This window comes from Mytilus edulis, chromosome 6 (assembly GCF_963676685.1).
Source record: "Mytilus edulis chromosome 6, xbMytEdul2.2, whole genome shotgun sequence".
In the NCBI taxonomy this organism is placed as follows: Eukaryota; Metazoa; Mollusca; class Bivalvia; order Mytilida; family Mytilidae; genus Mytilus; species Mytilus edulis.
The window spans coordinates 75,858,910-75,884,831 of record NC_092349.1 but is presented as its reverse complement, the minus strand read 5'-3'; the positions used below and the strand labels follow the sequence as shown (position 1 = coordinate 75,884,831).

At 31.2% G+C, this 25,922-nt stretch overlaps 1 long non-coding RNA gene across 1 annotated transcript; it reads right to left on the bottom strand.

The window, feature by feature from the left end:
- Positions 1-3,414: 3,414 nt before the first annotated feature.
- On the bottom strand, positions 3,415-9,703 carry LOC139528433 (uncharacterized). Its single transcript, XR_011665593.1, has 3 exons — positions 8,709-9,703; positions 7,053-7,123; positions 3,415-5,308 (listed from the first exon to the last, which is right to left on the bottom strand). It is a non-coding gene; the product is annotated as an uncharacterized lncRNA (long non-coding RNA).
- Between the last annotated feature and the right edge of the window lie 16,219 nt (positions 9,704-25,922).

The following is a 25,922-nucleotide window of genomic DNA, read 5'->3' as shown; positions in this document are numbered from 1 at the left end:
TGGTTGAAAAAAAGCTACAATTTTAAGTTTCGACTAAGTTCAGATGGTCACCTTTCATTTGTTTTATAACTTTTTCAAATCAACTTAGATTTTCATATAACTGTACAGCTATCTCATTTGTATATTCATCTTAAAGAATGCCTGGTTGTTTTATAGTTTGGTGTTAAGCTGTCAAATTTAGGGAATTAATTAATAGGTGAAAAAGGCTGCATCAAAGTCAAAAACATGTCTGCCTATATTTGCTTAAAAAGACCATAATAAATTTCTTTTTTGAAAAGTAGAATAGATAAAGGGACATTGATATTTGAACTATAAACATGTTCTGTTTTTAGGACAATAATTAGTAATTCAGTATATGATAATATGTTTACTAGTCCAAGCGTTATGGTCCCTTAATTTGAATTATTTCCTTTATTTTAAATCAATATTGTATTTGAGGCTGCACATATAAAATCAAATCTGTACATGTATATTCATACTGGTTTTAAAAATCAATAAAATGTATGGTTCTGATACACACATAGATATATACATATATAATTAACTAGCACATTTTAAATTTTGTATAAAGTCTATTCTTTGATTTCAAGACATAAAAATTTAAAAACTTTAAAATAGAAAAAGAACCTAAATCATTTTTGATTGTCTTAGAGTTTTAGAGGGGCAAGGACTTTTTTTATAGATTTTTTTAGATAGGCAAGGACTTTTTTTCACAATTTAAAAGGATGGTCAATAACTTTTTTAATAAAACAATATTAAGAATGCACCGGCCCATCCATCTGATAAATATTGAACGGTCCCTTACCACAATGTACAACATGTACAATGTTCAGCTCTGTATTTTCGTAGAGTTTGTTAATTTGAAATTTTAAAAAAACATGATAGTTTAGTCTTAGATGCATGATTTTTTTTATTAGTTGTTGGTGGCTTTGAAGTAGCTGTCAGATAACTGCGAGTACTCTCAGATCTGTTCCTAGTGTCTTTTTGTTGTCGGGATGTACAAGTACCCGGCCACGTCCACTTGTATTTTGTTCATCTGATGAGTTAAGCCTTTTTCAACTGATTTTTATAGTTCGTTCTTATGTTGTACTGTTATACCACTGTCCCTGATTATGGGGAGGGTTGTGATCCCGCTAACATGTTTAACCCGCCACATTATTTATGTATGTGCCTGTCCCAAGTCAGCAGCCTGTAATTCAGTGGTTGTCGTTTGTATATGTGTTACATATTTGTTTTTCGTTCATTTTTTTTTATTTAAATAAGGCCGTTAGTTTTCTCGTTTGAATTGTTTTACATTGTCATATCGGGGCCTTTTATAGCTGACTATGCGGTATGGGCTTTGCTCATTGTTGAAGGCCGTACGGTGACTTATAGTTGTTAATGTGTGTTTCATTTTGGTCTCTTGTGGACAGTTGTCTCATTGGCAAGCATACCACATCTTCTTTTTTATATAGTCTAACAGAAATATAAACAAACAACGGATTTACGATTTCAGACTAATAACGACAAATAAAGTCATTTAGAATACATGTACTAGTATATAAGATGTTCTCAAAATATTCACAGATACTAAGTAATCCAAATCTGAAGACATAATTGTTTATATTTGAAAAAAGAATGATTATCCGAGGTTTAAGCTCGACATAGGGATAGTGATCCGGCGTCGGCGGCGGCGGCGTCGTTAGCTAACTTCTTAAAAGCTTTATATTTTAGAAGGTGGAAGACCTGGATGCTTCATACTATGTATATAGATGCCTCATGTTACGACGTTTCCGTCAGTCACATGTACAATGTCCTTGACCTCATTTTCATGGTTCAGTGACCACTTGAAAAAAAAGTTCAGATTTTTTGTAATGTTGAATTCTCTCTGATTATAAGTAATAGGATAACTATATTTGGTATGTGCGTACCTTGCAAGGTCCTCATGCCCATCAGACAGTTTTCATATGACCTCGACCTCATTTCATGGATCAGTGAACAAGGTTAAGTTTTGGTGGTCAAGTCCATATCTCAGATACTATAAGCAATAGGTCTAGTATATTCGGTGTATGGAAGGCCTGTAAGGTGTACATGTCCAACTGGCAGGTGTCATCTGACCTTGACCTCATTTTTATGGTTCAGTGGTTATAGTTAAGTTTTTGTGTTTTGGTCTGTTTTTCTCATACTTTATGCAATATGTCTACTATATTTGTTGTATGGAATGATTGTAAGGTGTACATGTCTAGCGGGCTGATATCATCTGACCTTGACCTCATTTTCATGGTTCAGTGGTCGAAGTTAAATTTTTGAGTTTTGGTCTATTTATCTAATACTATATGCCATAGGTCAACTATATTTGGTGTATGGAAATGTTTTATGATTTATATATCAGTCGGGTAGGTTTTATTTGACCTTGACCTCATTTTCACGGTTTTATTGCTCAGTGTTAAGTTTTTGTGTTTTGGTCTGTTTTTCTTAAACTATAAGCAATAGATCAACTCGATTTGTTGTATGGGAGAATTGTTAAAATGTCTGCCTGGCATGGTTCATCTGACCTTGACCTCATTTTCATGGTTCATTGGTCAATGTTTAGTTATCTTGGTAAATGTAAAGTTTATGAGACAGTTGAAATAAAGCTTTATACAAGTTATATATAGGACTATCAACATAATATCAATGATAAGTAAAGAAGGCGAGACATTTCAGCGTGTGCACTCTTGTTAACGATATTCAGCATCCTGTAGTACATATCACGGGCAAAAGCTTAAAACCTATACAATAGTCACAATGTATCTATGTCAATCATTGTTAGAATAACGGAGTTGCGAGGGGACCGACATTGTTTTAAAGAAAATGGAACGTTATGTACTATTTTGAATAATTATTTTTGTCGACATTACGGCTTTGGAAATGCTAAAGATGATAAAAGACTCTCACTTCTTAAATAAATCAAATGTATCCTTAAATTATTTTATAATCATATTTATATTGCGATTGCATATTTTTCTAAAATCCTTTCTTATGTCCTTAACAAATAAGAAATTTTAGAATAAATAACACCGCAGCTAAGACAATCAGTTAACCGCAGATGATTCATTATAATTGCATTCAATCTTACTTTATATATAGTTAATGCATTTTTTTGCAACAAACTAAAGTGTGCCATAAATAGGGAAAACGCGTAAATACTTAAATGGACATCTATGAGAAAACCATGCAGATGGTGCTCCATGCAAAGTTGTTTGATTTTGATGAAACCTTGCTGACATGTTCAGGTTGACCTCATATGAAAGTCATGCAAGTTTGAAGCCCTTACACTGCTGGTAACCATGGCAACGATAGGGATTTAGGGTATTTTTGAGTTTATTTATAGATGCATTTACTGAAATGCATAGATTTCATAAATTTCTCAAATAGAAATAAATACCATAATACTTCTGAGTGTTTAAATACTTTAATAGCACAGATAGGATGTGTATGAAGTATAAATCACATAATTTTATTAAACATAATGATATATATAGAAAATAAGGGTGTGGCAAAACACATAAAATGATAAAAAATATGGCCTTTTCATCAAATCACACTAAAACAGACACTACAGCCCAAAAGTCGCTTTAATTTACCCTAAATTTCAGAAATGCTTTGCATTTTCTTTGGTTCAAAATATTTTGAAGGGATTTCGGTTGCAAATTAATTTTATAGATTTTATTGATCATTTAGATAGCCTCCCCCCCTTTTTTTGTATTTTCGCAATAAATTGAGGAATGTCTCATATTTTAATAAAACCAAGCATTCAAAAATAAATACTTGAATTATACAGATTGTAACATGCAATATAGGTAAATCAAATAGAAAATTGGATTTTTGTGTCTCAAACAATAGTAAGCATTAGGCTTAAAAAAGGGGGGGGGGGGAGCTGCCAAAGACAATTTTTTTTTTGTAATTTTTTTTTATTCCAAATTCCTTTAGTTCACTTGTCCCTATTACTTTAAAGAGTAAAATCCATTCATTTCTTCTTAGAATTCCAATTTTTTGTTAATGCAGCTTGCTAATTACTAAAGTTGTATTCTGGTTACTGAAAAATTATATGAAATTCAATGTCAAGTTCATCATATTGAAAAATCTAAAGTATTGACATTCAGAAGTTGTGTCTGACAGGTAAACAAAATTAAGACACGTTGCAACCTTTTACTTGCATGCTGGTTACCATATAAGTCATTTTGATCATGAGTACCTGAGACAGTGTGGATAAAACCTGAATTTCTATTGTACAAAGGGAGATAATCCAATAAAAATGCTGATTTTTAAAACCTTAAAATTGCATGTACATATTAATTTAAACTAACATACACTTCATCAATTTAATAAAATATAAACATATCTCTATTTGGTTATCTGGAGAGAGAGTTAATAGTGCATTTGAGCATATACTATTGGTTTGCTTTTGTTGTAGTACTTTCTAAAATTCTCCTAAAAAAATGTCTAAATTTATAAATTCTCTTTTAGCATTGATAAATTTTTAAATATCTCAATCTGTATAAATGATCATAAATGTTATTATTTTTTATAGCATTAGTATTATATTTAAAAATTAATGAAGATGATACAATAACACTAAATGGTGCTTACATGCAAGAATAAGATTATTATAAACATACTGTACATAAAAGTTAATTCGAATTGACTTAGCAGCACAAGACAATTGTTGCATAAGGTATGGAATTTAGGGAAGTATTAAATTGTTTCCATACTATCTTATAAGAATTTATATACATGTAACTACATGAACTATGAAAGGTAATTTACTAATAATTCAATCAATAAAACTAGTTAGTCAATCTAAGAAACAATTTCTGACAAATGAAAATATTATTATGTTTATCAAATGGCGAAGTACATTCGTAATCTTCTGTATTGTCTTCAATACTGATGACCTTTTAATACAGAAGTAATTTTAGACTTCTTATTCGCTGATAAGAAAGCCTTGCTGATGGTGAGACAGTGAGAACATTCTATTTCCTAGCAAATATCTCTCTCATCTCATTTGTGTTGCAACTGTGTGTTGACTTGGTGGTTTTCAGCGAGATTCACATTGCCGTTTTTTTCCTTTTTTTCAAAGCATATGAGTTCCATTTCAATTTATTTTTATTTGAGCTTGTAATTTTTTAACATCAACAGGAAAATTCAAAGACAGATCAGAGCCTTATTCAAGTATCAGTAATATTATCTAAGTTTTTCTTCATCATAAACATGTTTATCAACAAAAATGTGTCTCAGCAATCAGTCTTCTTTCATGAACTCCAGTTATTTTTGGATCACCAAATGTCTGTAAAAAATAATAAGAAAACAATTGTTATCCATTAAATGATTGAAATTTCCTAAAAAGAAATTAATTATTACCTTGGTCTTAGTGTAAAATGTTTTTCAATTATCACAACTCTGACATTCCAGTACATAGAATAAGAAATAAAGTATACTAGCTAAAAATGGACCTAAATTTGATTTTTTTCTTATTCCAAGCTGCAGCAAACTTAATTTTTATGAAGTTAATTTTGTAGATTTCATCTTGTATTTATGACGTTATGACAATACAAAAAAAGGGAGATGAGTATTGATAATGAGAATAAAACAGCTCAAGGGTACATTCTATTACAAATGCAGAGATTGCACCTTCATCAGGTGTGGGGGGGACACTATATAGACACTACATTCAAACTTGATTCACATGATACAGTTCAGAATTTGGATTGTGATGAATTATTAGACACATCATACATGTAGGTTTCTGACACAGAATAGATGTGGTAAAAGAACTGATGATTTTGAAATTGGATTTGTGCCAATATCCAAAATCTAAAGTCTAAAAGACATGATTAGATTTATCATATCAAAGAACCCCATATATGCAATTTTTTAATGAATTTAAACAAAGTTTAAGTTTGGACCCCAATTTGAATCAACTTGAAAACTGAGCCCAAATCATAAATCTAAACATGCTAAATGCATGATAACATTTAGCATAGAAAAAAAACCTTCAATAATATTTTAATAAACGAACAAAGGTTTTTTTGCCCCCGTGATCTTTTTTGCAATTTGAAAATGAATATTAACAATCTAAACATATAAGAAGTATTTAACCCAAAAAAGTACAATACACCGTTTAATTTTGCATAATATCAAAGAACACCAATTATTCAATTGTTTTATGAAATCAAGTTTAAATTTGGACCCTTTTGACCCTTTAGCTGATATAGACCAATTTAAAAACAAGCCAAAACATTTGAAATTGGTAAAACAATAAGCATTGGAAACAAATATATAATTAATTTTACAGCTAATTTTCTAAGGCATGTAAATCTAAGACTTCGGTTAGCATGGTTAGCTTTCATGGTTTGTTTGTATATTGTACAATTGCAATTGACATAACGTCTAATCAAATTTAAAAGTACTCCATGAAGGTTCAAATATGCCTATATTTATTGTTTGAAGATATTAACCTTAATAACAAAGCTTGAATCAATATTTATACAAACAGAGCAAGCAAACCTACCAAAGTTTTACTCTACACGCATTAGGAAAATAGCTGTAATAATGGTAAAAGTGTTTTTTTCAAAATGAAAAATACAAATGTAGTCTTCAGGTTTACCATAAATGTATGTATACTATAAATGAGGATCTCAGTGTCAAGCTGACAAAAACACATATTTTTGTCTAGGTTTAATTCTTATAAAGAGAACAATTCCAATGATGAGTAATGAAAATTTTGTTGTGTAATTTGTACTGATATGGCCCTTAATTGATCATAAAATAATAATTTGAGTGTTCTGTGTGTCATTTTTACTTTTTGTTTACCAGATTGAACTTTTAAAATTGAAGGGTTAATCTAATTTATTGATTATTTATCATGTTTTTACAATAAAAAATGTAACTGGTCAATTTCCAATTTCTATATTATATGATTATATTTCACAAATAATGCCACAACACAGGTCTTATTTTCTGTCTATTTAGTAGTCTCTTGTTATGACTTGTTTGATTCATTTTTTTTATCAATTATATCATATATTTACCTATATGATCTCCTATCATATCTGCTTTCATTTTAACATTATTTTTGTGCTTTTCCATCTTCAACATTAACCTGTTGATAAGAAATAAAATATTGTATATTTGTACATTTGCATGATCAGTACAGTGAGTTACATCTACATGTACATTGTACATTAAGTTGGCTTTAACATAATGTATTGGTTCATTGAAAAAAAAAGTTTTGTAGACATGATAATTTATTTGTGTAAATGTCATAAATGCTATGATATCAATCACATCATCAAGTAATTTATTTCTTCAGTATTGTTATTTTGAATTTGTTTTATCTGAGAAATCTGTAATGTTATAATCTCATGTTGCCCCTTCTGGGCCCTTTAATTTGGAATACATTTGTTAGCATATTCTATTCAGATTCTTTTTTCTTAATGATAGAAGTAAAGACATGTACAAGTTCTCTTTCCATGTTTATAACTGTGATACATGACCTGCACTAAGGAAATGTAAAGAAAAAGTCTCACAGTAACCAATTTTTAGAGAGAAAAAAAACCAGCTCATAGTCTGTAAAACATTTTTTTGAGTTTGAGAACCATATATTGTATCAATCTAGCTGCATTGTACAATGAACATGTAGTACTGGTAAAGGAATGAATAAAGACAGGAAATTCACAACTCTTTGGGACCTATATTGTGACTTTAACAGTACTTAATCAAAACCTGTCACAAAAATCTTTAGGGTAGGGATAAAAATAAAGGTAGGTAAGGGTAGTGCGGTTAACACACATACTTTTTAGTTGGCATAAATGTACAGCAGTTTTCGTATGTTTATGTAATTTATACGTGTTTCTTGTTTCTCCTTTTTTTTATATAGATTAGACCATTGATTTTCCTGTTCGAAGGGTTTTACACTAGTAATTTAGGGGTCCTTTATCATGTTTATAGCTTGTTGTTCCGTGTGAGCCAAGGCTCTGTGTTGAAGGCCGTCCATTTACCTATAATGGTTTACTTTTACAAATTGTTATTTGGATGGATAGTTGTCTCATTGGCACTCATACCACATCTTCCTATATCTATCTACTGAATGTTTTCTATTTCAATGGGTTGTATTTAAAAAAAAAAGCAAAAGATTTGAAGCAACCATTATTTTTAAATTAGGAGAAAATGGAATCAATGGACTCTATTGACAATTTGGCAAACAAACTCAGGGCGAACAGACCTAATACCGGAGGGCTTTGAACAGAACATATTTTATTTCCAATTAAGGGCCCACAAGGGGCATACAGAGTATACATGAATAAGGCAAAAGAATAATGATTTGCATAGATACATAGATACAAACAATTTGTAATAGAATATATATTTATCATGATTAATATTATTATAGATTTCTAGAGAGACTGAGAGAGAAAAAAGTTTTTCTATTAAAATTTAGAAGGCAAACACATAAATCTTTTAGTTTCAGAAGAATTTTAAATCATTCTAAATGTATGTCAATGAAAATTAAATCAGTGTTTGCTTCAAGAAAATTATGTAAATACCCCCCCCCCTTTTTTTCCCCAAAAGAGAAATAGTCTATGCTCTTCTTCCCATATTTATGTGTTGATGTGATGTTTCTACAGTAGGTCTTTTTATGGTGTCAAATTGCTTTTTCTAACCACAAAAAAAATTAACAAACTTACCAGAACCAACTGAAACTGAAAGTTTTGCTTTGGAATTTCCGTTGCTAGATTTGGAAGGGTCATGAAAGGATGGCAGCAACTCATTTTGTCTTCTTGTCTACTGCAATCCAACTCCTGTCCATGTTTGCAGCATATGCATTTTAAAATGTGAGTCTGAAACCTAGGGCTAGACATGATAGTGATAGTCTAGCCTCATGAGTCATGTCTAGACTATCTGATCAGGATCAGACTTATCCCAGTGGCAGTGGGAATGTCTTTGCCACATGGTTTGCTATGTCTTTGTTACACTCTTTCATTAAAAATAAGTTTTTGGCTACACCATATTCATCTAAAATACCATTATTTCCTATCCTTCTGCACATTTGTTGATTTCCCTCCTTCTGTTATTGACACTAAATCTACCTTTTATTGTGAAGAGTTTTACAAAGGGAGATAATTTTAGCTATATTTTTCAGTTTTTCATCTTTTATTCAAATAAGCTTATATCAATTTGCAACCAAAATCCCGTTAAGAAATACTAGTTTGTAGTGAACCATAACGTTTAACAAAATATTTTTTCAATTTGAGTGACTTTTGAGGTTTTATGGACATTTTCAGTACAGGCTGAATTCAAATTTTTAAAAAACACAATTATGTCAATAAAAATAAAAACAAAGATAAAGGTTGAAATAAGATCCAAATTACAGTTTATTTTAGTAGAAAGTCTGAATTTTAAGGCCAAACAATTTTTTTTGTCATATGATACTTTGAACTATTCAATAAAAAAAAACCAAAAATGTCCATTTTCAACAACATTTTCCAGCAAATTTGGTACTAAACTAGAATTGCCCTGTATTCACATAATTTGAGATAAATTGTCATTTTTTAACCATAGAACTATTAGATGTACTTAATACTTTACTAGGAACCCAAAATCAGCTGAAAATTCCACAACCCCTTTCATAATTTTTTTTTGATTTTGCATGGTTTTCTCGTAGACATCCATTTAATAATACATATGAATGACATTTTGAAAACAGCTCTCTTGATTCAACAATAAATCATACTTATAAAACCCTTTATATTTAAGATGTTGAATTATATTTAAATATCATTCGTAATGATTCCTAAAACCATGGCTTTTCCTATCCAGTGGTATTTCAAATTACTTGACATAACGGCGAAGTTGATATAAGCGTTAGGCCATTGGTACAAAATAAGAAAGAAAAAAAAAAACTGTCCACAAAACTCTTGATAAAAAATGAAATCCCTTGGAATATTATATTGTAAAACAAAAGGAAACATAATTTTGTTTGAATCATGTGTCAAAGTAAAATAACAACAGGGAAGGGAACATTTTAGCAAAATGATAATTTAAAACTAAACTTTATTCTCTAATTAATGCAATTATTAACATACGTTATACAAGTGGAAGGGTTAGCTAGCTATAACACCAGATTTTATACACCTTTTTCTGTTCGCATATTGTCAGTACCAAGTCAGGAATACGGCAGTTGTTTTCCATAGTTCCGTTGGTTAATATAAATATAATTTCAGTCGGTTGATTTTATGAATTAGAATGTAATTATTTTCTTCTGAATTGTCTGCCCATAGATGGCGTTTAGGTTAAGTGTTTTGTGTGATTTGGCGGTTAAATCATTCGGCACGACATGGTCTACTCGTTAGGTCACGTTAATTTTTACATCCATGCTGTTTGATATTTTGTATCATGCATTAAGAGATGATTGATTTACAAATGACTGTGTTTATTGAAATACTAGTATATATATGATGACATTTCTATATGATTCGTAATTTGTAGATGATACATATTATTAAAAGGTTTTTATTAAACAAGCCCTCGGCTCTGTCGTGTGGTATTGCATTTGACTCTTTTTTGTTATTTATTGGTATGATTATTATCAGTGGTTGTGATATATGGGTGTTAACGGAAGAAGAATAATAAAGTTTTATAGATATAGGAAGATGTGGTGCGAGTGCCAATGAGACAACTCTCCATCCAAACAACAATTTAAAAAAAAGTAAACCATTATAGGTCAATGTACGGCCTTCAACACGGAGCCTTGGCTCACACCGAACAACAAGCTATAAAGGGCCCCACAATTACTAGTGTAAAACCATTCAAACGGGAAAACCAACGGTCTAATCTATATAAAAAAACGAGAAACGAGAAACACGTATAAATTACAGAAACAAACGACAACTACTGTACATCATGTTTGATTGAGTTATTTTTTATCGAGTTCTTAGTTTTGCTACTTCTATTTGACCATCCTTAACATCTCTTATTCGTTTAAGACAAACAATCAAACATCGTTAAAAGCGAAATGTGTCCTACAATATGTTTACAATAACTATTATATACACAAATAGGCGCATAATATAGTAAAAGGACTTAAAAACACTGAATTGCATTAAACTTAAATGACAATCAGGAAAATCATTCGGAATGTGTCTTTTTTGTGTGATAAAATTTCATTCTTTCCAGTTATAAAACAGTTTTTTGCCATTGTTATACCATCTCTATTCAAAACATGAAGTTTTAAGTCAGTGATAATTGTTCTGTAATAGTAATCCCATGATGCAGTGTGTCAGTGTAAAATCATCCCGATGGCCGGAGGCCAGAGGATGATCTCACACTGACTCACCAAGTCCGAACGGGATAACTATTTTACATCCCATCAGTTCTAGATTTGATAAAAAACCATTTCCGCTTCATAAAAAACAGTTTAGAACGCGACACAATTATTATAATATACTTAATATATATCTTTATAACAAGTTCGATTTCCAGTATAGACACTGATTTTTATTTCGACATAAATTTTGATAGTTATTTATTCCGTATAAATATTTCTTTGTTTATATTACATTCCCGCCAAAACGTTACAGAACAGAGGACAGTATTTCGAATAAATAAAATCAAGGTAGGGAGATCCGATAAGGCACAGATTACTTCTGGTAGAACAAAGGAGCTGGGATGTAATTAGAAAGACACCGGCAAAAAAACCAACAACAAAAGACAGCACGTCAGACGCGCAACTCTTCAACACAACACTCTTTAGATTTGCCTTGCCTTTAGGGCGTTTATATTTGACTGTTAAATAATAATTAATTAAAGCATAAAGTTGCTTTTTAACATAACTAATCAGTGAAAATTTGCCACGGATGTTTTTCATGTGAATTCTATTCAAACTCTGTTGGTATAATAGGTTACTACAGAGTATGTTGGCTGCTTAAATTGCCTCTATCTCATCGACACCATCAGTTATAATCCAAACGGAATAGAAGTTAATTACTAATCTCTTTTATCCGATATAATGTATTACTTTAAATCACACAATAGCATTGCGAGTTTCCACTTGAGTGTTTGGAGAAAGCCATTCATACACTGAAAAACTAATGAAGCAAAGTATAACAGACAGTTCATAATATTTTGTAGAATATAAGAGAAAATCTCATAAAGAGTAATCAAATAAAGATATAGAATGCACGCCCATTCAAAATATTCCATTAAGTCGATAAACCGAATAGAAATGGCTTTAAATCAGACATCTATTTGACTACTTTTATGCTAGAATTGTTCAATCGTGTTGGAAAGCATTTCTGTCATACTGAGCAAGTATTTTATTTGCAAAGTATATACTTTTTCCTGTCAAAAGAAAAATGATTATACTTGTAAAATCAGAAAACACTTGATCAATACAAGTTCACAATCACCATATATACAATATTTGATTTTCAAAAATAATTATTACAATTCAGCTTTATAACCGTCAGTTTTTAAAGACGGATTTTAGGCAGAAAAGCAAATTGTTATTCATCTTGTTCTATCCGTAATACAATGATTTGAGGAAACTGTAGACATACTGTCTAATTTAATCATAAAATTTACAATCGGTCTGTTTCTTAATTGCTGATGAAAGAATGTCAACTGATAGTTAAGTGTAAAATTTTTTTTGGATCACCAGACAAAGAAGAAACTCCTAGCATAAATCGATGTCATTCTATCATTTCTGATTAGCTTCAAAATAGAATATAATTGATCAAGTATTTTTTTGTAAGCAGACATTAAAAGGCATATTTTTTTGTCGTCCATTCGGCGGTAATACACCTCGTCCTATCTTCTCTTTTGAACAAGATGGCAATTTTTTTCAAACATGGCAATACCTTCCCGTAATGTGTCTTCTAAAATTCAGTCGATTTACAATATTGCAGAGTTTATCAATTTGATGTCAAAACAGAAAAAAATACACTGTAAAGTGAGTGTTTATGATTATACCTTTAAAAGTGTAGCTGCAATAATGCCTTGTAATCAGTTTTGTAATTCCCCTTTTCTGAATTTAATGAATTATGTGTAATTTCATTGTTCATACCACAAAAGCGTGGATGTTTTGTACACTAACCAAGACGTATTTCTGCTATATTTTGTAATTTTTATTTAAAAAACTGTTTAAAACAACAGTTTTTTTTAAAACAAAACTTTACCATGAGAATTAGATTTTGACCTTATTTTTTTGTTTTTGTACTATTTTCGTTTTTAACTTTTTGCGCGACCAATTTCTTTATACAAGTATTAACTATAGCTTCCCGTACTTTTTAGGGCGTCCGCTAAAGTAGAAGCACTCACAGAAATAGAATGAGCAACGAATAATTAAATATATAATCGAGTTTTTATTAGCCATGAACACATGTCTAAAATGAGTTTTCATATCCGTCAATAAACTAGTATTCATCGTTAAACGAATGTAACATTTATTTAAGATGTTCCTCCACATAACCCTGCTGGGTCATTGTTTATGTCAGACGCACACATTTGACGAAAATACAATACATAGTTTCAACATGCATGAGCTCATTTTATTCATTGAAAGATTTATAAACTAAACAACAGTTCATCAGGTATGTTTCTAATGAGAAATATACAATGGGAAAGTACAAATCATCAGCTTGTCATATATGCTATTCTGAAATCTTTCTTATGTGCTATATTTTATGAAAAGCACAAGATATTAAGCTATAAGACTTGTACACTGGTTTTGTTAGAATCCTTGTTTAAATGGACTGGTCACATATAACGCGATCAACATTTGTGAGATAGAAATTGAAGCTAAATAAATTCATGTTTGTATTTAAGAAACGTACACATGATGTCTTATTGATTTCTTTATATAATGAATTGCGCTGTCATTTAAAAACAATATTGTTGAAAACAATATATTTAACGCCGTTCAGATGATAATCTTTATAGACATTTCAAAGTGCCTCAGGTTGTTTCACAATGCTACAGGGAATCGAAAACACTTTCTCCTTACATATAGAAATTAATTAAATTGCATTTTGCAGTGGTGGTTGTCATATTTAGCAATACGTTAAGCTTAAAACTAAATCTGCTGACAATATTTATCTCCTGTCTGATATTTTCTATTTGACATTTTGTACGCTGTTCCGAAGGATATAAGAGATAACAGATTAATCAGCAAAATGCTCCGTTCTTTTTTTGTAATTTACAAGATGAAACTTAAATCTTCAATTCCGTACGATATGTTTATTTCATTTAACAAAAATAATAATATATACATGTATATGGTTGATCGTTTTGAAGAAAAACAACATAACGTTTGTTTGATTGTGGATTTTTTTATTTAAAGCAAATTTTTATTGACACTGAAAATAAGATTAAACATTTATTCACAAATGCATTTATTTTTGCTCTTTAATTTTCTATCATTATATTAAGGAAATGCAGTTGACAAAACTATTCATATACATTTTGCTGGAAAAATGTACAATTTTATCAAATGAATTGAAATGTGAAAACAATTTAAGCACAACGACAAGAGTATTGGTTGCAAAGGAATAAATAAACTCATCAATACCAGGATAAAAATGTTCGTATGAAATTGGACCGAAGACGTACGTTTGTAGTTTCATGTGTCCGTAGAAACATACCTAGTATTTGAAATCCTTAAGGGAAAATTTCTCAATTTAGAAATTACTAAGAAGGGATGCGCTCTCTTAGGTAGTGTTGCCCTTAGACGACTTTGGCGAATTGTTAGTTCGGTTTGGTTATAAATACTCGTAATTTTTTTGAAATTATTTACCTTCTTGACCTCCAAATTTTCCAAAGAATGGTAATCCAGACAAAAAACTTCAGACGTACGAAATATACAGAGTGTTATTTTTATTTAACTGCTTATAAAAAAAGTGACGTGTTCTAAAACCTAAAAATTAGCATTACTCCAGAACGGTAATATCGGAAATAACCTCCCATTGTACAATGACATTTAAACTGTTCAAGTGTTATATTTCGAATCATACATGTTACAATTGATTAAGGGTAAGACAAATTATATGATACAAAATCTGTCTTCCTTTCTTTTTGCATCAACATAAAAGAAAACGAAGAAAATTTACCGTCATTATACTGGATACCAAAACTTCACAAAACTCTGTATAAAGAACCATACATGGCTGGATCATCAACATGTTCGACTAAATATCTTTCTTTCAGACAATTAACCGGGATTGTAATAACACGAGCAACACGATGGCTGCCACATGCGGAGCAGGATCTGCTTACCTTTCCGGAGCACTTGATATCACCCCCAGTTTTTGATGGAGATCGTATTGCTTAGACTTTAGTTTTCTATGTTGTGTATTGTGAACTAATAATTGTCTGTTTGTCTTTTTATTTTTTAGCCATGTCGATGTCGGATTGTTTTCGATCTTTAAGTTTGACTGTCCCTCTGGTTTCTTTCGCCCCCTCTTTTTCTAAAGTGCTGACTACTATTCTTTCTAAATAGAATATGGCTCTCAAAAATATTGTGATGAGATATAACAGTGGTGTTAATCAGATATGAATTCTAACAAATTCTAGAGATCTCCTGCTAAATCTTAGATCTCAATCTGTGCAATTTTCCAGCAACAAGAAGACCTTTGATTGATCACGCTTTACATTACTGTTTTTCATGCTCAATCGACTTTATCATCTTATTATAAAATAACCTTTCCGTAAAAATGGGATTTTTCAATTTTTGGTTATAAGAATATTTCTGATTCTATCGTTGTTGATTTAGTAGGATTGATATTTCGACAGACTATCGGTATTCCAATCGGTACCTATTGTGCATATTTACTGTCCGATTATTTTTTGTACTCGTATGAAGCAGAATTCATTCAAAACCTTCTTAAACACAGAAATAAAATGCACCTTGCGAAATTACTTTCAGATGTATTGACAATGTCCTATCATTGAATACGCCATATTTCATATATCCCATTGAACTTGAAATTAAGGATACTACTGAAGGGATGCTTTATACCTTAGTCTCCTCCTCGATATTGACATAGATGGCCGACTTCACCTTAGAGTTAGATGTTAAAAAAAACCTCTGAATCCCCGAATTGATTGGTGATAAGATTGATGTAAATAATTAAGAAATGACGGCAGATCAAATACTTTGGACACTTTTGCAATGTAAAAATGTATATACAGATCTATTTCAGTGAAGGTGAAATAGAGACGAAAGATACAAAAGAGACATTCAAACTCATAAGTCAAAAATAACCTGACAACGCCTTGAAAGAAGATCATCCTGCTCATGTTTGGTCATAACTTTAAATGAACAAAGAACATACATTTCATTGTTAATTTATTAAGCATAAGGCTTTATAGGTGTGGTTTTAATGCCTAAATGATTACATAGATAAGCACATTAAAGGGACTTGTCTTATGATTAGCTCTATAGTGAAATATTTTCTCAATCTTATATTTAGAAATAATGTGCCCTTGTCCATATTTTGCCTTTTTGACTAAATGGAAATATAAATGCTGTATTGTGCATGAATAGCAAGATACGCTTATTGACGATATTTCATTTTTATCCATGGCGTTGTCAGTTTATTTTCGATTTTGATTTAAGAGATTTGAACGCTGGTATATAAACTATAAAAAGTAATATACTAAATTAATTTCTTCATAATGCATTATTAGGATTCTATATTCGTATGCAAGAATCCTGATTTTTTTCAAATACTAGCGCAACTTTGATGTTTTGTATATAAATATATTTTATGTATTCCATCAATATATGATATACGATTTTTTGTAGAATCTATTGGGTTTCATTTATAATCCGATGTTACTTAATTACCAGGCACGTTCTTTCAGATCTAATCTATCACATTTACAGTAATGACAGCATTGTATATTTCCACTTCAGATGTATGTAAACGTTATTATTCAAATGTCAAACAAATCAGGTGGAAGGAGCGGATATGTCTCGATATTTCACGCTATGTATATGGAAAGCTTTCTTATCACATATAATCCAATAAATCAGTGGAGAGACTGTTGAGAAGAAATACATTAGAATGATGTTGCATTAATGAGGTAAATAAAAGGCTTTGTTATATATAAGGATTCTTTCCACGTATAAAAATTACAGATAATTGACTATCGTATGACAGATATCGGAATCAGACTTATATTTGATTCCTTTGTAAACAAACGAATCTTCAGATTCAGGATGATGCTAGAATAAAAATAACAGAAAATGTGAAGAATTCGTCAATAAAAGAATTTTTGAAATGTTTAAAGGTGAAACAAGCATAACAAATAACATTTAACGGCCTTATACAATTTAACGTTATTTTGATAAGTGATTGCTACAACCGACTTTTTTGAATGGTTTAAACTTTAGGTAAAACACACATCAGTATTCTGTGTAGCATACATAATTACACCGTGTATTATGCATAATTACTTTATATATGTATCATACATATAAAAGAGGGACGAAAGATACCAGAGGGACAGTCAAACTCATAAATCGAAAATAAATTGACAACGCCATGGCAAACAATTAAAAGTAATATACTAAATTAGTTTATTCATAATGCATTATTACAATTTATATTCGTATTCAAGATATTAACAAAATCCTGATTCGACTATCTCCAAATACTAGCACAACTTTGATGTTTTGTAAATACATGTATAACCAATGTGTGTTTAACTGATGCGGCGGAGCTTATGTTTCAATTTTCATCAGGATAGTTTTTTTTCTAAAATGTGTATGCAAATGAGGATTCCCGTTACAATTTGTATTACTGATTTCTAATCACGAATCAGTGTAACCAAACGGTTTACGAATAAACGTAGTGTACAATATGGGACGAATAAAACAGTTTAAGATTCATAGCATTTATATTTACTAAAGCAGAGTATTAAATGTATTGGCTATTGTAATATTTTTTCTGTTTGAAATATTTAAAGCCTGTAATTCAGTGGTTGTCTTTTGTTTATGTGTTACATATTTGTTTTTCGTTAATTTTTTTATATAAATAAGGCCGTTGTTTTCTCGTTTGAATTGTTTTACATTGTCTTATCGGGCCTTTTATAGCTGACTATGCGGTATGGGCTTGCTCATTGTTGAAGGCCGTACGGTGACCTATAGTTGTTAATGTCTGTGTCATTTTGGCCTTTTGTGGATAGTTGTCTCATTGGCAATCATACCACATCTCCTTTTTTATAATTTCGAATTGTGAGATTTATTTCAATCGTGATCTTTTTAAACTATGTATAAAAATAAAATATTTTAACCCTATTTTTATGTTAAATATGATCAATGCTATTTGCCACGTATCATCGTGCATCAATGCATTATAACACGGTATACCACACATTATTACTTTGTGTACAACACATTATTACGTTGTGTACCAGAAGTCATTGCACCGTGTACCATACATTACTAAACCTGGTTCAATGCATCTTTTAAACATGAACCAAACTTTTACACTGTGAACCATACACTTTCACACCGACCTACTCACATTGTTTAGCTATATAACACACTTCAATACAGCCTGTACAACACATTATTACACCATATACCACGCGTTATTACACCGTGTACTACATATCATTAAACAGTTTAGCATATATCATTTCATCGTGTATCATACATCATACCATATAAAACCAGTTACATCTGTTTCCATATACCAAATATGATCCTCTGTTGTTAAACCTATTTATATCGCCGCGGTATATAGCCCTAAGACGCTGATACGGCGTTTAGCAAACATAAATCAATCAAACCTTAGTTATAATAATTGAAGTTTATACATCGTTGTTCTTTTGAAATTATTCTTTTTGGTGGTTGCATCTAATTGTAATTAGAACCATGTTTGGGGTTGGTGTATCTGTTTGGATTACACTGTTCTGATACATGTTTTGTTAAAAGTACATGTTACAAAACAGTACAAATTACTACAATGGTAAACAGAATAACAGCACTAATTTGAAAAACTACAGAGCACTTTAACTTGTCCAAAATGATTTTCTATTTATATTTTGCAAAAGACATATTAAAGCCAAGTGTTTCATGTTCCCTTTTATAGTCAGTTCAAGTCAATTCCATTAGTAGATTCCCTTTATCTTTCTACCAAATTCTCTTAAATTGCAGCAATCGTAAACATCTAAAAACCTTTCCAATGCAATACAATATTCCTAAGCGACTCAATAGATCAGACGTTATAGGGTTTGATTGACAGTAACCGTGTTATCCGATAGAATTATAATGTTTATTCACTAATCTGGTCATATTGATTCCTAGGTCTGGCTTTAATAGAAAAGCAACAGTAGGAGAATTCACTTGTTGGAATGGCTTAGTATGGACAACACGTTGTCGGGAAATGGAATTAAAGACAACTATATATCCGATATCACCCACGTGAAATGTTACGTTAATCACATTTATTTAAACTTACAATCTGGGAAAATGTGAAAGTTTTATTTAATTATTAGATTTCGTTTCGAGAATATTGTCGAGAATTTAAACGCGTAATTACTTATATATCTCAGTTGATAAATCATTATTTTCATTCAAATACGGAAAAATGATGGCTCAACATCGCAATGAGGAAAACAATTGCTATGTTTATTTTTTTACAATAAGTAATTAATATAGCACAATATAAATGGTGAAGATATAATAAACATGCGATCTATATAAAATGAACAAACTTGTGTATTCCATATGGATATTGTTGACAATTGCTATAACGATTTTAACAATATTTTGTATATTTAACCCTGCATGGTATATACACAATAACCATATACATTCATTTGGATTGACAGTATTCTGTGAGGGATTATCAACCGAGGATCAACAAATTCAAAGTCGGTGCCAAACATACGGAGGAACATTTGGTCTGGCGAACATACCATCTGGAGCGTGGCAAGCTTCGTTTTTGTTAATTTCTACAGGAGCATTTTCTTTCGGAGTCACTGTGATATTGGGAATATTGATACATTGTATCAGAGAGAGATACGTCTACAGCATTAGTTCACTTGTGCTATATCTACAAACATCGGCAGGTAAGTCCTGTAACATGATTTGCAGGTTTAAAAAACAAATCAGTATGATAAATATCACTATAGTAGACAAATTAGTTTATATCAGCAATTATTATGCCCTGATATTACCTTTATTTTTTTTATGTTTATTGTAATTTTACAAAAACGGATATTTATGTTTTTGTTTAATCATATAATATTATTCTTTATTCATTTTTCAAGGCTAATTTGTAGTGAACAAAAAAATCGGAATTTATCAAACATCATAAAGTAATCATCACTTCAAGGGCGTTGAAATTCTGAAAATGTTAAAGTAAGGCTAATCATCTTTACAGAATTTAAGATGACATGGCAGGCAAATATCCAAATATGACTGCTTTAAGACTTAACAGAAAAATCTGTTAAAAAAATATACTGGAGGAAGTAGGCCAGCTCTGTCGAACAAAAAGTAGAATTTTCTTTTGTAGATCAATTTTGCCTTCATACTTGTTGTCAGACTTCACTTTGTTTGCAAAATGTTTAGCTTTGAGGTTGAAAGATCAATGAAACACCCGAATAAACAGTAAACTATATCTATTATGCCGGGGTCACATATTGGCATATAGACCGGCGTGCACCAAACGTACAGAGAAAATTGGCAAAGTCGGTATACGCTAGTTGCACGCCAGAGAAGGCTAAGCAATCGTTAAACGCGCGTTGTTTAAAAGAGGGACGAAAGATACCAAAGGGACAGTCAAACTCATAAATCTAAAACAAACTGACAACGCCATGGCTAAAAATGAAAAAGACAAACAGAAAAACAATAGTACACATGACACAACATAGAAAACTAAAGAATAAACAACACGAACCCCACCAAAAACTAGGGGTGATCTCAGGTGCTCCGGAAGGGTAAGCAGATCCTGCTCCACATGTGGCACCCGTCGTGTTGCTTATGTGATTACAAATCCGGTAAATAGTCTAATTCGGTAGGTCACATTCATGAAAGGGAAGGGGATTGTAGTTACGACGTAAGGAACATATCCGATATCATTTGTGAAACGGTTATTCCATAACGGTACTTCAAACTTAAGTTTGAAGTACGTCGAAATACAAAGGTATACGCTTGGAGAACGCTTCAACTCGAGGAAATTTTGCAGCATAAACATTTTCATCCAACTGAAGCGTGTGTCTAGCGTATACCTGTACGCTACACGTACGTTATACATACGCTACAAGCGAGTTTAACGCGCTACAGATAAGTTTGAGACACGTTTAGGGCACGTTTTATACGCTTCGAGATCGTTCGACTTTAACTTAAACGTATGCGGGTGTGTTTGTAACAAACACCCCCTAATTGAACGTCCAAGATACGACCAGGACGCGTCTCAAATATGTTAAAGAAACTTTTTTTCCTCGTAGCGTGTATTCATCTACGTTAGACAAACGCCAGGCATACACAACCATACGTTTCTTGAAGGCCCGATAAACGCTTAGGTACGCTTCTCGTACGCCCAATTCACGCTTAAAGCTCGTTGTGCACAGGTTACAGATTTGATTGACAGGTTGAATGCATCCAAAATTACTAACGTATTGGCAGCGTACATGATTTTCTAACACGCCCGGCGTACGTCGGAGCAATACGCTGATTTGTGACGCCGGTATTAGATAATACAGGTCGTATTTTTGGAATGAAAACATATTTCGTAAATAAATATTGTTCTAGTATACTTTTCCTAAAAATATTTACAATGTTTTATATATATTTTTCAGTTTTGTTGATGATCTCGGCATTAGTTACATTTCCGGTAGGACTCAGCTCTCACTACTTCCGGTACTACTGCGGAGATTCTGCGTCTGTGTTTTATTCAGCTAACTGTTCCATAGGATGGAGTTATATGCTGGCAATCATGTCTGTATCACTGTCAATATTCTGTCCAGTTCTTTGGTGCTTTAAGGAAATGAAATGGAATGAGTTTCAGTTTAAGGAATATGTATAGTTAAGTCAAGAGAAAAAGTATATTAACTTTTTATATGAAGATTAAAAACAACCACATATTCATATGTTTGAAATAATTCAATGACGTTACGTGAAAGCTTTACTCACCCTGAACTCTTATACCTACCCATATTTTATCATACATTTTTGCCAAGTAACCATATCTCGATTATTTGTTTTAAGTTGATAAGTATTGTTTATCTCTTTGCAGTCTAAAAATCAAGACGAAAAATATCGAGATTATTAAAAAAATATCCCAAATAAGCATCCTTATACTATTCCATACCTTTTAAGGTGTTTGCATATTATTTTTTTATCAAAATATAAATTTGAAAATATTAATCACATTTTTTCAGATTGCAGCTGTAATTTTAAAATCTGAAATATTTGTTTGTTACATGATATTTGAAGTAACGTTTAAAGCTGCATTTTACGCTTTTGGAATAACAAGGCCGTTTGAATTTTATAAATCTAAACAATTCATTTTCAAAAGACCGATTTGATATGTGTTAGCTGAATATGTTTCTCCTTACATCAGACATTTTTGCTAGAATTAATTCGCAATGATTGGAAACGTTTCCTGTTAGGTCTTTACAGTAAATACGTATTTAACCATTCAAGAAAGGGATAATTATACATTTAATTACTGAAAACAGCCATTCAATTGGCATTATCCATAGAATACAATAAAGTATGACCTAAGACCATTGACACAGATAAATTCCTTTCATACCAAAATATTGTCCTCTAAAAAAATGTTTAAATGACCAGTTGCTCTTTTGGTCAATTCATTTACTCCATTACCCGATTACCTGTTATTGCACTTGGGGTTAAATGTTTGACACAAGACCTAAATGACCATTTTTTACTTTACTACTTAGTCATTAATCATTAAAAACGTTTTCATGTCGTATTCCACATGGATAAATATACATTGCAAATGAAAAAAAAAACCAAATGAATTGATAAACCGTTTATTTCATTATATGTTTTTGAATATTTAAAGGAAAAAACATAATTAAAAGATCGTATTTTTTATTATCTTTTTTTATAACTTAAAGAACTCAAACCGTCTTCATGTAATCATTATTAGTAATAACAAAGAAATGTTTCAAAGAGTATGTGCTAATTGTGGTAGAGTTTATATGTTTCTGTTATATTAGAGGAAATATAATGCGCTTAGACAAAAAGCTATAATCTGTCAATGTTACATAATTACCATATTAAGTATCTATTGTATTTAGATATTAAACTACTGTAAACTATACAACGAATGAATTGTTGCAAAACCATAAAACACGAATTGTATAACACTATACTTATCAGTGAAGGGGACACCACATGTTTCTTATGGTGTGTATATTTATATGTATTATAGATAATGGTTGTGAACTTAAACAATGATAAAAAAGTTATTATAGGTTAATGTTATCTGTTGAATAAAACTATGTGTTGTTTATTTTAGTATATACATTGCAATTGAAATAACAAAAATCCCAACGTATCAACGTGATGATAGCATTTTCAAGTTCGCACTGCAGATGTTAAAAAATCATTTATCTTTAGTTATGATTGCGAAAAAGTCGAGAATGAACCCGTGAACGGGGCGAGAAACATATAGATTTCACAACTGCAACAAGTGTGTAACGATATTTCTCCACTCGAGACAGTTAAATTTTAATATTTAAAGCGCGTGGCTTTGTCGAGCTTTTTAAATAGTTAAAATTAACTGTCGAGAGTGGAGAAATATCATAATACACGAGTTATAGTGGTGGAATCTGTTTCTCTAATTATTTTTATCCTTCTCTTTCAAAGATTTGAAGAAAGTTGTGTACTTTTTGTCATGACGTCACAATAGAAAAATTCAGAAGAAACAAAGCAAATTTAACGTCACAATAAAATTTCGACCAATCATTTGCCGAGAACAAATTTTTCACTAGAGATTAGAAATATTTTTCTCACACCGCTCAGGAAATGTGAAAATAGCATGAAAATTAGAGAAAACAAGTTACAATATGAACTAAAAATGTTAAAGTCTACATGCGAATACTATCATGATAAAAACATTTGAAGGAATGATGAGTACATCATATATGGTAAAAAATTCAACTGTCGAGGAAAAATACTCCTCTTCAAATTAAAATATATCGTTTGAACAATAGAGTTATATTCGGCACATTGCGTATTTTATCGATCACTGAAAACTAAAACAAAAGACACGGAATATTTAACATATGCACAAATAACTGTAATAGAAGACATGCGTTAAATTACTGATCTGATAACAATAAAACAAGATCTCAATACAGGCAAAAGTACTTAAATTATTGATAAAGAAAGTCTCAAATATCTAAGGGAACATTACAATTAAAGCAATGGAAAAAAGGTTAAACGATAAGTTCAGCTTCAATTTGAAAAGCATGTAAAGATATAAAAAAAAAACAGATAAAAAACAAACACAGAACCTGTAATTTTACCATTCTGCACTCAAACTTTTTATAAGACGATGTTGTCATTATATGAGAGAACTGTTGACCGCTCCCTAGATCCTGATTATTGGTTAGTTTTGCATTTAAGTTTTCTATATAATGTTTAATCTTGTCCATTTTCATTTGACTATGATGATGTTCTTTTCTATTTATCATTTTTACCTGTCGTTGTGTACTGTCATCTGTTCAAACAAAAACTAACCTTTTTTTATTCAATTGATATGAAATAAACTTTGAAAAACGCCTGTTCCTGGTCGGTAATATGACAGTTGTTCTCCACTTGTCCTTTGGTAATGACGTTTGATTTTATGGCATTCTTTTTTTAAAACTACTTTTAAGTCGGCCTTTCAGTAGTAATGTACAAATAACACTCAAAAGAGGGACGAAAGATAACAGAGGGACAGTCAAACTCGTAGATTGAAAATAAACTGACAACGACACGGCTAAAAATAAAAAAAAGACAAACAGATAAACAGATACACAGACAAACAGATACACAGACAAACAATGGTACAGAAGACACAACATAGAAAACCAAAGACTAAGCAATAAGAACCCCACCAAAAACTGGGGGTGATATCAGGTGCTCCGGAAGAGTAAGAAGATCCTGTTCCACATGTAGCACCCGTTGTGTACCCTTGTACAACTACATCATTGTCAAACACATAACATTGAACACCTAACGAAGGATGCATCCACTTAGACATATCATTAATTTAGGAACAAATGTAGCTTACCAATATTCAAATCTCCTCATTCCACTAACAATATACAAAACTAATTAAAAAGACAGAAAGACACAATACTGTACAAAACTTACAAAAATAAAGACTGAGTAATTAAGGTGAATCCAGACGGGTATGCAGAACCTGCTCTACATGTGGAAGCCATGGCCATATTATTGCTCATAAAAACACAAACCCGGTGATGGTTATGACCTTTAAAACGTATCTGTCGTTATTTGTGAAACAGATATTCAGTAACGGTGTAAGAGAGGAACGAAAGATACCAAAGGAACAGTCAAACTCATAACTCGTGATGGCGTTCATAAAATTTCAAACGAGACTATGAATTCTTGATAAGTGGAGAAACTAAGAATGCAATGTTATCACTATGGGTGAGGGAAGTTAGGAAATGATAACTTCAACCACCCTTCAGCTCTTTTAAGAGTTTGAAAAGATTTCATGTGGGATCATTTGCCAACAAAAAAAAAAGTTAAATAGCAAAAATAATGAATTTAGTCTTGGATGCATGATTGTTTTATTAGTTGTTAGTGGCTTTTAACTACTTGTCATCGACTGCGAGTGCTCTCAGATATTTACGTAGTGTTTTTTTGTGTTGTTGTTTGGATATACAAGTACCCGGCCACGTCAACT